The following is a 16,025-nucleotide window of genomic DNA, read 5'->3' on the forward strand; positions in this document are numbered from 1 at the left end:
CGCCAAAGTGCTTGCTCATAGGGGGTCATATGATTGTTGGGTTTTCTCTGAATCTATTGTTGTACGATCTACTGTACAATATAAAGCACCTTGAGGCGACTGCTGTTGTGATTTGGCGCTGTATAAATAAAATTGAATTGAATTGAATAACTAAAACCTTTAATATGCTCTGTAAAGAATTCAACTCAAGAAGGTTGGAAGTCGTTCACTGTGGATACTGGGATTTGTGATGCATCATGGGATGAGAAGGTCCTTCGGTGTTTAAAGTCTTGAATCATTCTTCATTTCCTTTTATTTTGTAGGAAAATGAGAAATGGGTGGAGTGGTTTAATGACACCTGTGCAAACATGAAACTGCAATATCTTTGTACAATTCTAACAAGCTTAAAAGTCAATATTTGGCATGAACACCTTTTCTGTGAGGATCTTCAGGAACAGTTCTCCAGGCTTCTTCAAGGACATTCAAAGTTCTTCTTTGGATGCTTCTGCCTTGTGTTCTGTTCTCTGTCAGGATGATCCCACACTGCTTCAGTGATGCTGAGGTCTGGGCTCTCATGGTGTTCCACTGGGTATTTATCTATCTAAGTATGCTTTCACTGCACGGGCAGTGTGTTTGGGATCACTGTCATACTGAAAATGAAGCTGCTGCACATCAGATGTTTCCAGATGTTACTGCAGGGTGGATTAGCACTCTAGCACCCACAGTTAGAGGTCATTTTTAAGTTTTGTGTGATGGTAGATGCCCCACGTCATCACAATAACACCATAACGTTTTTCAGAATCACACACTGCATGAATAAATCTTGAACTCAGATTTTTACCAAAGATTTCAGCCAATTCCCTTCAATCATGTAGGTAAAGATAATAAAACACACTACACCGTTTTATTATGTCATGGTCATGGTCATAGGTCAAAGGTCAGGTTCACAAGAATTGGGAAAAAACTTTTGTTTCCACTGGATCAACTCCAAACACAAAATAACTTTCTTTGTTTTAATGCTTTACAACATTATTATTTCAAAACATTATGTGGCTTCACAATAACACAAACATTCATATACTACACCAGATTTACATATTACCGGTGTTGACATCAGCACAAATAACCAATGAAAACATGCAGAATTCCACAAAGCAGGCTGATGGCAGCGTGTTAAGAACATCATAAAACACGTTTCATGAAGTTTCATGAAGTTTCAGTGTAGCCCCTGCCCTTCAGGGGGAGTTGCTCTCTGAGCTAGTGTAGGTGTGTTTTAATTATAAACAGATACTTAACCCAGATTCAGAAAATGACTGTGTGATTATATATTAATAATAGTATTATTAATGTGTAAGAAGTAAAATATGGCTTACTGTAAACCTGAGGTGTAAGAATGAAAGCTTAAAACGGCTGTTGTGTGCGCATGCGCCGACTCCAGGTCCAGATCCAGCTGTCCGGGCTTTGGCTGCATTGTACTCAACAGCCATTTAGCCCCGCGGTGCTGTTTGTCTGTCTGCCGCTGTCTGTGCTTCTGTTAGTGGGAATATCGCCGACGTGGGAACTCTGGGAATATCACAGTGCTTCACGGAATGCCTGGAACTAGCTGCCCCCCCGGCCAGCGCGGAGAAGCGCCCGTTAAACGTCGCCGTTCGCAGCCGCTCTCCGCTTTTCTCCGGGATGTGACCGTGTGATGGCTGCGGTCCAGTGAGCTGGGAGCACGTTGACTGGTCCGCCTGTTTGCCCAGCAGCTTTCGGAGCTTGTCCTCATCGTTTCACCGGGATTTATCGCAACCTATGGAGTGTACATGAATATTGGTCGGACAGGGATTCCAATCGGGGTAAGTGGGGGCCTCGGAGGGGCACCCTGTCTGGGTTTTGGATCCACTTCTTTAAAACGCGGGATAGCCTGCTAGCTATCCTGGGGGTTAGCTCAGGAGGCTAACTGCCGTCTTTGTCTGGAGAGACCGGGAAGCATGCGTCCATCATCGGACACGTCCTCGCCTGACCCTCGCCTTTACCCAGCAGCAAAAATGATAACCTCCGTATTAAGCCAGACATATTTGCGGATATATTTAACGGTTTGCGTCGCGGTCACGGGGTAAACTGTTCGCAGTGAGCTGCCTGTGATGCACAGAGCTTTTGAAGCATCGCTGTGATGTTTTTGAGCTTCTGCAGTATTTCATTATCTCCTGATGAGTGATTTGATCAGAGCTCTGGTGTCCTGTCAGACACTGTAGCCTGCTGCTTAATAAAAGCTGCCCCGTCAATGAGAAAACACCACCCGCCGAGAGGTGGTGTTCAACGGTTGTCCGATAATGGATCACGGGGAGGCTGAAAGCGCCGCATCGGTAATTGTGTCCACCGGGCGACCAATAGGACGTCAGGTTACCCGTTACACGCACTGAGTGTGTCCTGCGTGCTGTCGGTGTGGCTGGGTCCAGCTTCAGTGGCTGCTGTGAGGGCTGCGGACCGTCATGATTGTTTTAAAGTTCAGCAGAGAAGGCTAAATTCTACCTGGCTGGGCTGAAAGTAGCCTGCGTCCGATAATGGATCTCGCTAGCATTGCAGCGGGCCACGGTGGGCCTCGGATTAGCTAGTTAAGCTGTGCTCGGTACCTGCGTGTTAATCGGTGCTGGAGGTGAAGCCCTGATGCCCCAGAGTGTGGCTGGTGACAGTTTCAGGGCTTTAAAGCCGCTGTGGGGCGGTGTTAGCGTGTTAGCTTTGTGCTAGCATGCAGCGAACTGAGCTCCCGATAAACCCAGCTAACATGAGCTAGCACCAGTTAGCTCAGGTGGCTCCGGGTTTAGTTCTAGCACGCATATCCTTCCTTTACCCAGCTTCACACACCCAGAACCGTACGACTTGCTGCCCCAAAGACACACACATGCAAATGTGCAGGAGGTGCTAGCGAAGGCGATGTTTGAAAGCTAGCCACATGATGTAAATACCCCCCTCAGATGGATTTCCTGGATCTGCTTTGTTTGTCACTGTGATGCACAGTTCCTAGAAAAGTGGTAGTTGGCATGAGTGAATTAAACCTCCAGCAGCAGCACGATAAATGTCACATTATTGTGGCTGTGTAACATTAGAAGGTGACTGCAGGCCTATAAATGTACAGTATGTGGGCTAACCTGCTGGACTGAACTCACTGTAGTGCTCTAATCTCGATCTGAAGCAACACCTGCATGTGTGGAGACACACAAAAGGGCACAGCAGGCATTGCATCGTTATCTTTGTAGTAAGTACACTGACACTAATGGGAGGTGTGTTAATCTGATGGGGAAATCAATAGATTAGGAGGTCGTGGCTTCTAATCTATTGATGTGTGTTCACGGGCGTGAATTCACCACCTTTGTTTTTGTCCTTAACACGAGTTTAACATGTTCTGATTCCTGTCCGTGTCCATGAAAGGAGCAACTTCCAAAAGTGTGAATCTGGAATTTATTCAACTCGTGATGATTGTCAGTGACTTTGGTTTAAAATTTAAAACACAGTCCGTACTGAGAAATTGTTCTCTGGGATTTCTGAAGGTCTTGCAAAGTTCTTCTTTGGACATTAGCTGCTTTTTCACTTCACTCATTTTAAATCCAGTCCTTGTACCTGACCATTTTCAGAGTCATGCTTTTTTGTTGTTATTGTGTTATTGTTTTGTTTTTTTGAGCGTTTCTACTCTGAATCATTCAAGCATAAAAGGGCTGGAAGGGTGAACCAGTGTTGTGTCTGTGTGTGTGTACATAAGACGCCTGAGCAAAGATAACTCAGATGTTTTAAGTTACAAATTAAAGCTCTTTGTTATGACAAAGATACCAGTTTGACATATAATAGCGTTTATGAAAACTTTGCACATCTCAGCGTGGTGTGCGGTGTTTCCTTAGGAATCGTAAATGGACTGATTCTTGTAGAGCACTTTTCTACTCTCCCGGAGTACTCAAAGCGCTCGATACAACATGTCACATTTTCCCAGTAACACCCATTCTCACAAGAACTTTCTCTATACTTAGTGTTGTCTAACTACACACACACACACACACACATTCATATGCCGATGGATGCATCAGACACAACTTGGGGTCAGTATCTTGCCCAAGGATACTTGACATGCAGACTGGAGGAGCCGAGGATTGAACCACCAACCTTCCGATCAGTAGGTGATCAGAAGGTTGAGCTACAGCCACCCCCGTGAATGAATGTGAGAAAACTGGATAAGTGGAAGCAAAAAACCGTTTTTTTAAAATCTCTTGTTCTTAAGAAAGAGGGACAGAACCAGCAAAGACCTGATGCAGGCCCTGAGAGATGCATCTGGACCTTCAGCTGATCATCTACTGCTCACTGAAGCTTCATCAGAAATGGTCTCAGTGGCAGGACGGCTCTCAGGAAGCCATTCTTAAAGAAGTAAAGCAGGAGGCAAGGCTGAGGTACGAAAGTTACACAAGAACTGGACTGAAAATGGGTCTGATGGAGCGAAAGATACAAGTCATGGTCCGTATGTACGGAGGTGGTCAGGAGAGAGGTCCGACAGTGAGCCTGCAGCCGTGTGTGAAACACGGTGGAGGCTCTGTCGTGGTTCAGCCTGCTGTTCAGCCGGTGCTGTTTGTGACCGTAGAAAAGTACCGTCAGAGTTTGATCCACCCTGCAGTAACATCTGGGAACATCTGATCAGCAGCTGCTTCATTTTCAGCACGATAATGATCCCAGACACACTGCCAGTGCAGCGAAAGCACACCTGGACAAAACACACACAGTGGAAGTCCATGGTGGTTAGGTGGTTAGGCAGGCGTCTTCCATTACTAGGTTTACCCTGGGGCTTCCTCATGCCCAGCTGGAACACCTTACCCCGGAGTTGAGAGCCTCGACTGGCTCCCATCGATGTGGAGGAGTAGCAGCTGCTTGAGAATAACCAAACTCCTCACCCTATGCTAACACGTTGGAGGAAGCTTATTTCCACTGCTTGCATCCGAGGTCTCGTTTTGTTTTTTGAAATGACTAGCATGGCCAGTGCTGACTAGTGATAATAGTGACAACTAGCAAACTAGTCCCACACATCCCTGCTACATAATCTGCTTTTCTTGATATGTTCAAAACCAAACCAACTTTTTCTCGATGCAAAGTCTAAAACAGACGGCCGGGCAGTTGCGATGCTGCGTCTGTGACACTGGAACAACCGTAATTTTGGAACTAGATGGTTTTAGGTTGGAAACTAGGGGTGCGTTTTGATAATCGATTTATCGATTAAAATCGATTCTAGCTTGGATAACGTGATATCGATTCATTAAAATCCTGAATCGATTTTTTTAATATTAATTTATTTTGCCCGAAACGCCAGAATCTCAGGTTAAACCTCACAACATTTCAACAACCACCAAACAGCTAAAACAGTGAATGAGAGCAGGAACACGATTCTGCTCAAAGACGTAAACGCACAGCTCGACCCGCGGATCAGGATCAGTGAGCTGTGACTGTCTCACCCGACGGCACGGACACGCTCGGGGCTGAAAGCCGACAGCTCGCTGATCCTGATGTTTCGGCGGTCCGCGCTTTGTGTTCACGCCGTTTTTGCATCGATTCTAAAGCTGCAGGTTTGATGTCTCTCCAAACAATATTGACCGAACCAGCAGCCAAAGAAGATCCAAACTACGCTTCACGTAAACATCGTCATGAACTCACTCTGACTTTTACTGTTTCACTTCCACCAGGATAAAATCTCACTTCATGCACAGCTCTCTCTCCCCTCTCTCCCCCCCTCTCTCTCTCTCCCTCTCGCTCCCCCTCTCTCCCCCTCCCTCTCTCTCCCACCCTCTCGCCTCTCCTCTCTCGCTCTCCCACACCTCGCCCTCTCTCTCTCGCCCCCTCTCTCCTCCTCTCCCTCTCTCTCTCTCTCTCTCTCTCTCTCTCCCCCTCTCTCTCTCTCTCTCTCTCCCCCCCTCTCTCTCCCCTCTCGCTCTCTGTACTTCAACAACAGTTTCTCATCTAAAACCTCTTTTCTTCATTATTCGCTTGCTTGTTACGCACAAGTCTACTGTTGTTTACAGGCTGTCGGCCGCTGGTTTTTTTTTTTCTCCTTTTACTTAATTCCGAAGAGAAAACCTAATTTCTGCTGTTCAACAGGCTTCTGAACAAATGTAAACTTTTTAAAATTATGCAAAACGCTCAGCTGTGTCTGTAATAAAACCGCTGTAACGTCAGAGGTGATGTTCATATGCTGGTTAATGGTTTTCTTTAGTTTTTGATGTACTGCAGAATATTTTTATAAAATCCAGGCCAGGAAAACCTCCTTCATGTGTTTCTGTGTTTTATCTTCAGCTACTTTGACACAAAGGCCTCTGCTGTGACGCTCACACCTTTGATAAAGTCTGGAAAGTGTCAGCTTCCTTTTTATAGATACAAAAATATGTAAATGTGCTGATCTGAATTATAATATTTCTGACTGTCTGAGGCAAAATTTCCCAGATTTAAATCGAATCGATTTGAATCAAATCGTGGATCGAATCGATTCTAGAAATGAGTGACGATACCCAGCCCTAGCACCCTATGCATATAAATTCACCATATATATCCTGCAAAAATGTCTATGCCTATGCCCTATTGGAAACCCCCATAGAATTGATTGTCGAGGCAAATTAAATAATATCTTATTTAAAGCATTAAAGTGTATATATGTACTACATATATATGTATGGTAAAAGGTTGTAGTTTTTCCTGGTTAAAAGTGAGATTTCAGTGTACGATGATGCACAGCCGGCCCACAGCGAGTGGCTTTTCCCACTGTGTTTGTTCACAGCCAAAGTCCTGATTTATACAAAATCACCGTTGACGTAAGTCAAAGCCGTCAGGTAGAAATTTGTAAGCCGTGTGTGGCTAAAGTTATCGAGGGGAAAAAACCCTTAGACCACAGCATGAAAGTGGGAGTTTTATTGTTTTTTCAGTGTGTATTTAACATGCAGACCTATTCTAGTAACCCCTGTCCTCATTGGTTATCTTGAGCAGGGCAGTTACTGCTCTGTTGCTACTCTCAGACCTGATAAGCTGAGGCTTCACAGTAAACAAGGACCCAAAACATGCTGAGAAAGCAACTAAAGAGCAGCCCAAGAGAAAGAAGGGCAGTAGTGTTAAATGTCTGAGTCGATCAGCGGACTTCAGGCCGGCTCGGCACCCAAACAGAAGACGCCACCGTGGACAGAAAGACCCAGAAACGGGCAGCAGCTGAGGCGCCTGCAGTAAAGGTCTGTCTCTCAGGGAGGAAGCATGTCGAGTATGAAGTGCATTTTCTGACTGAAGCCACTTTTCGCTGTAATGTTTGAACACGTTAACGGTTAAACAGGATGCGGGTGTTTCCACTTCTGGCTCTGACAGTTGCATGACAGAGCTCTGCAGGTGAACCGTTCTGTGTTTAGTTTGTTTTCTGGCGGTTGTCGCGTCGGGCCCAGGAGGCGCTGCTGCTCACTTCACCCTCATCACCTGAACTGTGACTAAACCGATGAAGGTTTGCACGTGCGGTTCAGAGATGTTTGATTCTTCAAAGTAAGTAAGGAGGAGTCACAAACCCGTCCTGAGTCTAATCTTAGAGACAGTTTGGGTGCATGAAACGTGGTCGTCCATGTGCAGCATGACAACAAACAGCCAAACAGTCAGCCTTCCAAACTGTCCACAGAAAACAAAACAGACGCTGAGTAAATAACTGGAAAGCAGGTGGAAAATTGTTGGAAACTACAAGGAAAATTATGAAAGGAACAATAATCAATGACTAATCTAAAAGGACTGGAAACTGTTCAAAATGAGAGGAAATTATGAGAGAAACACAGCAAATGACTCATTAACATCAGAAAGGAAAATGTGAAAAATGATTAATGGACAGGGTTGGAACAAACTGCTGTAAAGCATGGAAACGACGACACGTGAAATTATTAGAAAGAACAAGAAAAATGTAAAAACAGCAGGAGCTGCTGCAGCTCGCCACGGCGCCGCTGTGTTAGGACCCATAATGTCAATCGGTAGAAATCAGGCGTGGACAGCAACAGGGCTGGAACCGCGTGGGCTGACCTCTGACCTGTACCGGTGCGCTCACCCTCACGGTCTCGTGTTGTGTTGGGGATGTTTTGTTTAGCTTGAGGTTGAACCTTTGGCCTCGAGGTGTTTTTAACCACATGGTGTCGTCACGCTGCTCAAAGATGTTTAAGAGCTTCTGTTCCTCAGTTTGAATTTCAGGATTTTGAATGAACCCTGTCTGTGGCTTCATCTGTCAGTATAAGTTGGATTGTTTTTGCCAGCTGTGCCTCACAGGAGCACTTTGTGTTATCGTCATCATCAGTGTCCTCAGCACTGTGTGTCTGCTGTAAGCACCTCAGTGTCTGACCTGTTTTCACTGGCTGTAAATCCCTTTGCTCCACTGCAGCCACGGTTGGGTGTTTGCACCGTGTCTTCACATGAACCGGCTGTTAGCTGCATGGGAGTTTTTCTTCAGTTTATAGCGTCTTCAGACTGCCAGACATTTTTGTTTCTTAAATGCAGAGGAGAGGATAATAAACAGCTGAAGCACTTGTAGATAAATGACGCCTGAATCCTGCTTTCATGGCCGTGTAATCATTAATAATTGTGCGAGGAGGATTCTATAAGAACATTTAAGCTCGTAAAGTGGAAAACATCTGGACTAAACTGAGTATCGGGATTAATGTTGAATATGTCGTGACCGATGTCCTCGTGGGTGCTGATATCAGTATCGATCAGAGTTGGCTTGTCTTTGTTTTTGGGGTCAAAACGTGCATTTATTTTATTTTTATAAGCCAAATGTAACTTGGCTTGAATAAATGAAACCTTAATTAAAAAATGTTTTACGTCAGTGACAGATTTTGTCGTTTTCTCTTACTGGACGGTCAAACTTGGTGCTGTGTGGTGCAGCATTGATGCGACAGCATGTGAATGCAGAGCCAGCGTTACTGATACCAGTAACTATCTTATAAAGGCAGCTGTTGGCAGAGCACCGGGTCATGATTTATGAGCTGAATCCCCGTCAGTCTGAACACATGAATGATCACTAAGTCAGTTTTACTTTGCACAATAATGAGTTCACACAATAAAGCACACTGTTCAGCTTTTCGTGTGTTTGTGAAAGTGTCTTGTTAGGACACTTGGATAGGAATGGGTATCGTTTAGGTTTTATCCAATACCGGTGCCAAACCGGTACTTTTGAAACGGTGCCGGTGCTTAAACGGTGCTCGAACCGGTGCTTAAACAATGGAGAACACAAACTTTGTCCTAAAACCTCTCATGTGTAGCTGTTTGTTTTTTTTTTTTTTTTGTTAAAAGATAACCAGGTTAGCCTTTTCTGCAGCTATGGGGCATATATGGCATCACTCTATCAAACAAGAAGACAGCTGCATGTAACTACGGCGGTGTTTGCTAGTTCACCTTACATGCATTAATGTAATAACGTGGTTAGCCTACTCAACGTAAATTATACACAACCAACATTAAGCTGCTCACGCAGAGAAGAACGGCTGCTGCTGCATCATCATCCTCATCATTTCTGCTACACTGGCAGGGCTAGGGGCCAGGACTCTCCTCTTCGGGTTTTTGGGTGATGTTGCTAACTCCGGGTCCGATAACAGGCCCCGCACCCGCAGTAGATGTGCTCGGTGTGAGGTCTCGCAGCAAGCTGTCAAATACGGTGCATTTCTCAGCCTTTGCACAGTATCAGCTTAAAGCACTTGTTGCTGCTGAGTTTGCATCTTTTGCTGTGAAGTACAGCCAGACTTTGACTGCTTCGCCTTGGGCATTTTTAATCTGTAGCTCTGCTCTAAAAGAACGTACGTACCTGGACCCGCCTACTATCCTTGGAAAGGTTAAATGATTGGCTAGAATCCAAAGTGTGTGACATCTCAGGGGGGAAAAGCACCAAAATGTGCGCTGCTTTTCGGTCTGGTTATTTTATGTCAGAACCTACCCATCCCTACACCTGGAGTGTGAATGTCCATGCTCACCTCCGTTCAGTATGTCTTCAGTGGAGACTAGAGCAGGGCGATATGGCCAAAAATATTTGTCACGATATATATTTGAACATTTTTGATAACAATATGACTGACGATATAATTGATGCGAGACAGTATACAACTCCACAACTTCACTAGCACAAAAGAAAAAACCCATCCATTTATTTTCACTTGAACAAGCAGCTGTTTTTTATGTGCATTAAAGCTATATAAACATTTAACAGTGCAAATGCAAATTCCTTGATGAAAGTTTAACCAAAAGGCATTCCAGTAGAAATGTGCTGACATATCCTGAGCATAACCATGTATAATATCCACTGAAGTTAAAAAGAGGTGCTTTGCAACATTAAACTGCAGTGTGCCAAATAAAAAAGTCAAATACGTATTTCTTGGACCATAAGGTGCACATAAGACACATTAAGCGAAACAAAGCAGTCAGCTACATCTGCTGTTTAGTTTTCTGTCTTCATTTATGTTGGAAGTGATAGCAGAGCTGTACGTTTGAATGTTTTCAGAAATCTCTCAGTCAGAACATGCTATATCATGCTTAGGTAACTAGCAAAACTAGCGAGCTAACTTCTAACTCTGTTAAATGTAATAAATTCTGTTTTCATGGATGCCTGGATGTTAAACTTAATTGTTACACCTGGTAAAGCAGCAACGCTGATCGTTTTATTACAGATGAAAGAATTTAGACAGTTTTTAACTCTCAGTGATGTTCGTTTGACTTCGGGACCTAAAAGGACGGAGTTTAGGACCCAGATTACTCCCAGATTTACGAGCACCTTAGTCCGACAGATACGGCAATAACGACGGCCGCTTGCATGTTCTACAAAAAAAAATGTGCTTTGTCGTGTATCTGACGGACAAACACCAAACCAGTTCCACATCACTGAAGTGGCAGCATTTTTACAAACCAATTCTGGTTCATCCGCTTCACTCAAAGATCTGCCATGCTTTTTCAGCCACGTGAGTATGAAAACAAAGGCACTGCGCATGCGCGTTTTACCCATACTCAATTGCAATATTTCATTTTCTTATCGTTGCCTAACATTGTACCGGTATTACCGTGAACAGTATGATATGGCCCAGACCTAGTGGAGACCGAAACTTGTTTAAATGCAGGAAAGTCTCTGTTTTACCTAGGGGTGGGTGATATAAACCATATACGATAGAAACTATATAAATTTGGCCCACGATAGAGATTTTGACTATATCGCAATAGCGCATGTTGATGATGTCATCAAGCTGCGCCTGTTTTGGTCGAAAGCATCGCAGCGGCTACAACCATTATCATCTGCAAATTATGCCGACAGTCACAGCAAAGAGATGAAGCACTGTTGAAATATGGGGAAAGCAAAAACTGCGCTTCCTCCACTTCCGTAACATTGATTCATTAATGCTGAATTCTCTCGCAGCTGTTCTGTTCCCATGTTGTTGCAGTATATTAATAACTAACCTCGTATTGTGGATGAATGATCTGTTGTTCTCCTGACTGAAGTTTGGCCCGTGTACAGCATCCTACTGTGCGACTGCATTTGTCTCTAACCACCAGAATCCCTCACATTAACTTTTATCGAGTGGAAAAAAGTTAGCGTTCATCCTCCAGCTTCACTGTGCTAATGTTATGCTAACATAGCTGTGTCGCTAGCGATCACGTAGCACAACATTATATACCAGGTAGTCCAACTTCAGTAACCCTGCAAACGTCACTGCTGTTTAGTTTCTGTCTTCATTTATGTTGGAAGTGGTAGCAGAGCTGTACGTTTGAATTAGTTTCAAAAATCTCAGTCAGAACATGGTATGAAATGTTTAGGTGGAAACTAGCGAGCTAACTTCCTGTTAACTTCTAACTCTGTTAAATTTAATAAATTCTGTTTTCATGGATGCCTGGATGTTAAACTTAATTGTTACACCCGATAAAGCAGCAACGCTGATCATTTTATTAAAGATGAAAGAATTTAGACCATTTTTAACTCTCAGTTAGAGCTGGGCGATATAAGATGTTTTCATATCACGATGTTTTTTTCATTTCAGGCGATAACGATATCTATCACGATATAAGCCAAATAACTATATTTGTAAGATTTAAATGTGCCGTTGCTCACAAGTAAAATGTGAAATAATCAGCAGCTTGTTTTGATTTAAATATTTATTTCCCATAATAAGTTCAACAGGGTAGATGTACTTAAGGAACATGAGACTTTTTCAGATAAAGGCAAATATTGCAAACTACACAAAAGGCAGCCGCTAAAGCGTTTAAGTTTCAAAATAGAACAAACGAAACAGACTAAACTGTCAGTTCCACTTAGAAACAAAATATTAATTCTAAAAATAAATCTTAGTTTGTTTTACAGAAGAACAGACAAAACTGACTAACTTTTGTCAATATCAAATAAACTGAGAACTAAAAGGAAATTCTCAATCTGTCCTTGTTGTATAGCTGAGCTTTTCAAACAGTTTTAACAGTTACTTTAGTCTGACAAAAGCCGAATGACGAATCAGCGCTTCCAGTCAGAGACTGAGGCTACGTCCACACGTACACGGTTATTTTTGAAAACAGAGATTTTCCGTTTTCGTTTTAAAAAATAATCCCGTCCACACATAAAGGGAGAAATGAAGGAAAACGCTGCTATGAACATGCCAAAGCAGCAGGTGGCGCTAGATTCCTAACCGTGCAGAAATGTTGGCCAATCAGAAGTCTAGAAGCCTCGGTGGGGAAAAGTAAACAAAGCTGGGGCATAGAAGCAGAACCGAGTCGTATGTGTGGACGGACAGTAACTGTGTGTATATGTAAGCATTTAAACACTGCAGAGGGTAGAATTAACAGTATTGTAGAAATTCATTTCACCGAAACAATAACGTGGCGCACAGTGTGACGTCAAAAAATGCGCACACCTTTGACGCTGCGTTTTCTCCGTTTTTCTAGTCCACACGTAAAAGCAAAAACGGAGTTTTCAAAAATCTCCGTTTTCAGTGACCAAAAACGCCGTTTACGTGTGGACGAAAGGTGCAAACGCATAGAAAAATCTGCGTTTTCAAAAATACCTGGGTACGTGTGGACGTAGCGCATGCACCAGTTTATTGTATTTCCAGACTTGCTTTCGGCACAATTTACAGTGAGCGCTACTCTGTTTTTTGTCAGACTTGAAATAGCCGAAATACCTTCACACTACGGAGCTTCTATGGCTCTTCCGTTCGACAATCTCTCCGGCGTTGGAACCATCATCTGTTTTCTCTTCGGTAACCTTCGGTCACGCTGGGTTGATTTTTCTAGTTGGCACACTCATTTCCTCCGTTACCCGGGCGGTACGGTGGCTGGCTGCTTCCCAAACAAATACACATGTGCAGCTTGGCACTTGTGCTGTACGTAACAAGTCACGTGACGCTGCGGCTGTGATTGGTTCGGCTCTGCGCTACTTAATTTGGATTGGCTGTTCTTTTTTTTCTTTTTCTTTCTTTTTTTTTTTTAAGAGGACAAGAGCGGCGAGGTCTATCGTGATAGTTTAATTTTTCTATCAAGAAAAAGTTATATCGCGATACATATCGTTATCGTTCTAACGCCCAGCTCTACTCTCAGTGTTCGTTTGACTTTGAGACCTGAAGCGGACGGAGTTTTGGACCCAGATTACTCCGCGAAGCTCCTCACTGCAGCAGCCGTAATGCTCTGACAATCCATCAAGCAGTGGGGCTTACCAAAGCTGTACTAAAACATTTTAACAGATTTCTGCAGCCAAAATCTGTTCGAGGTCGGTAAGCACAACCAGAATTCATACATAAGGCACACTGTCGATTTTTGAGACAATTAAAGGATTTTAAGCCTTATAGTGTGGAAAATACGTTATACAGAAGAAAATAATATATCGTGATATATATCGTTACCGCACATGCTTCAAATTATATCGCGATATGGATTTTAGGCCATATCGCCCAGCCCTAGTTTTACCTTTAAATCACAGATAGATGCAAAGTATGCCGGCCGATGTGGGGGCAACGCTAGCTTTCCCAGCCTCGTCTTCCTCCTCCTGCAGTGCTTCACAGAGGATGCCCGGCAGCCTGTTAATCACCGCGGCGTGGTGGGATGTGTAGCGTAGAGAGCAACGCCCGGGCCAAGTTTCCGTCAGAACGGCGGGTTTGATTCTGTCCTGCTGCTGGGGAAAAGCCCGGCTGGCGGAGCTCTGTGCCGGAGCCAGAGCTTCTCAGGGTGGATTTTCACAGAAACAGGCTCCTCTTTCTCTCTCCAGCCGCTGGAGGTCTCGCCACCTCGCCGCCTTTAATTAAGTGTGGCATTAGAGGCAGTTGAGCAGAAAGTCTGATCTGAGAGGAGCCCGGCGGTATGAATGCCAGCAGCTAATCCACTCAGTCATTTTTGCACAGGCAGATTAGGAGTCTGTGCGAAAAATGGTGTTTGCTGCCTTTGGAGGTGCAGCGTGGGTAACGTCACAGCTTTTTAATGTGTAGTTTGATTGTTTTTACTGATGAAAACAAAAAAAACAATCAGCCGTAGCAGGAGAACAGATGGCTTAGCCTTTTCAGGGTCTCTGTAGATCTGACAGGAACCTTTCTGTCTCCAGAAACGTCTTTCAGTTACTCCTGGGTGATTCCTCGCCATTCCCAGGCCTCCAGAGAGCCCCACGCCCAGCCAGGACCCCCGATAGGCCTCCATAGCAGGGCTTTCCTAGCTTTATTAATCAGTTTTTCACTCAAACAAATGAGAGAACACGTCAGAAATGAGAGGTTAATTAAGTAACAATGAGCTGAGAATGACAGCCCAGTGAGCATCAAGGACAAACCTCAGAGGTCAGATATTTATTTATCCACAGGTCATCACATGTAAAATATATTTCATTATATTCTGCTTTTGAGCCATGCTTCTGTTTGCTGCAGTGTGTTTTCATTTGCTCTCCTTACACAAACTCGCTGAACCACTTGTCGAGGTGGGAGTCATCCCACATCCCCACGATGTTATCGCGGTACTTCAGTCACGATGTGACGTTGTTAACATAATGTAAAATGTTAGAATGGCGAATGCTGCATTAACATATCTTGAGATTTATCACTTTTTTCCAACAGCAAGTTACGTCCTCAAAGCTAAACATGGTTAGCATCTGTTTTATTCCATAACATAAGTTTATCTCAGTGGTTTTGGTTTTTTGTCGTCAGTCAGCGATTGGAAGAGGCCACGTTTGTGATACTACAGCAGTTAACTGCTGAATCAGTGAACATCACATGTCTCTTGTTGTCTACATGCACAGGAAGTCACATTTAACTCTTCCTGTTCTCCAGGAATACAACCGGGATACAACCAGCTGCCGAGCCGAGTCGCCTTGAGTTGTGCTCGGTGACAGAGCCTCATGTCCGCACGCTGACCGTCTGTCTGCAGATGGTTCCCGTCTATCAGGCGACCTGTGCAATCCAAGTGAGTGTGACTGCAACGATTCATCGAGTAATTCCAATTATTTGATTATAAAAAATTCTCTTTGCGTTTAAGCCGTTTTATTAAAACGAGCGCTTCTCCCACATCTGCTAAAAGCAGACCTGCAGTAGAAACGTTTTTATGAAACACTGAGAGCACAACAGCAGCAGGGACGATGGCGCTGGCACAGTTTAACGTGGGGGCGGAGACTGTTTACACACCGCGTACTGTCACGCTGCGTTGAGGCTGAGTGAAAGAAAACAGCAGCGCTGTTGCTGTGATCACCATTAAAACCTTTGCTGTGGAAACGTGAAAGCTTGTAAGTTTAAGCTTGATGAAGGCTGACGGCAGGCTGCTATTTTACAGAGAGGCAAACAGGGGTGAGTCTAAAGGGGGGCGTGGGGTGCCCGGCTGCTGTAACAGCAGCATGAAAACTTCGCTAACGTCAGAAAGCCTGCCAAGAAGACGGTACAGGTCAGTTTTTATGCCGTAGTTTTGACTGCATATTTGTTTTATTTTATTTGACCTTTGACTCTACTTGACATTATTTATATATTTTTGCATTTGAGAAAATGTTTTTAATATGGTGCATAAATACATCCAAGGGTTTAGTAGTTGTTTTGACAGATAAAACATGGTTTTGGGTG

General features: G+C 44.0%; 1 protein-coding gene across 3 annotated transcripts in view; it reads left to right on the forward strand.

The window, feature by feature from the left end:
* Nucleotides 1-1,402: 1,402 nt before the first annotated feature.
* LOC120736597 (zinc finger protein 609-like) overlaps nucleotides 1,403-16,025 on the forward strand; it is a 33,609-nt gene continuing 18,986 nt past the window's right edge. For 2 of the 3 annotated variants that reach the window (XM_040036855.1, XM_040036839.1), the window contains exons 1-2: nucleotides 1,403-1,817; nucleotides 15,249-15,381. The gene's annotated coding sequence lies outside the window, so the exon portion shown is untranslated. The remainder of the gene's footprint in view (nucleotides 1,818-15,248; nucleotides 15,382-16,025) is intronic. The other variant, XM_040036846.1, reaches the window with a different exon arrangement.

Source organism: Simochromis diagramma, unplaced genomic scaffold (assembly GCF_900408965.1).
Source record: "Simochromis diagramma unplaced genomic scaffold, fSimDia1.1 OVJJ01000327.1, whole genome shotgun sequence".
In the NCBI taxonomy this organism is placed as follows: Eukaryota; Metazoa; Chordata; class Actinopteri; order Cichliformes; family Cichlidae; genus Simochromis; species Simochromis diagramma.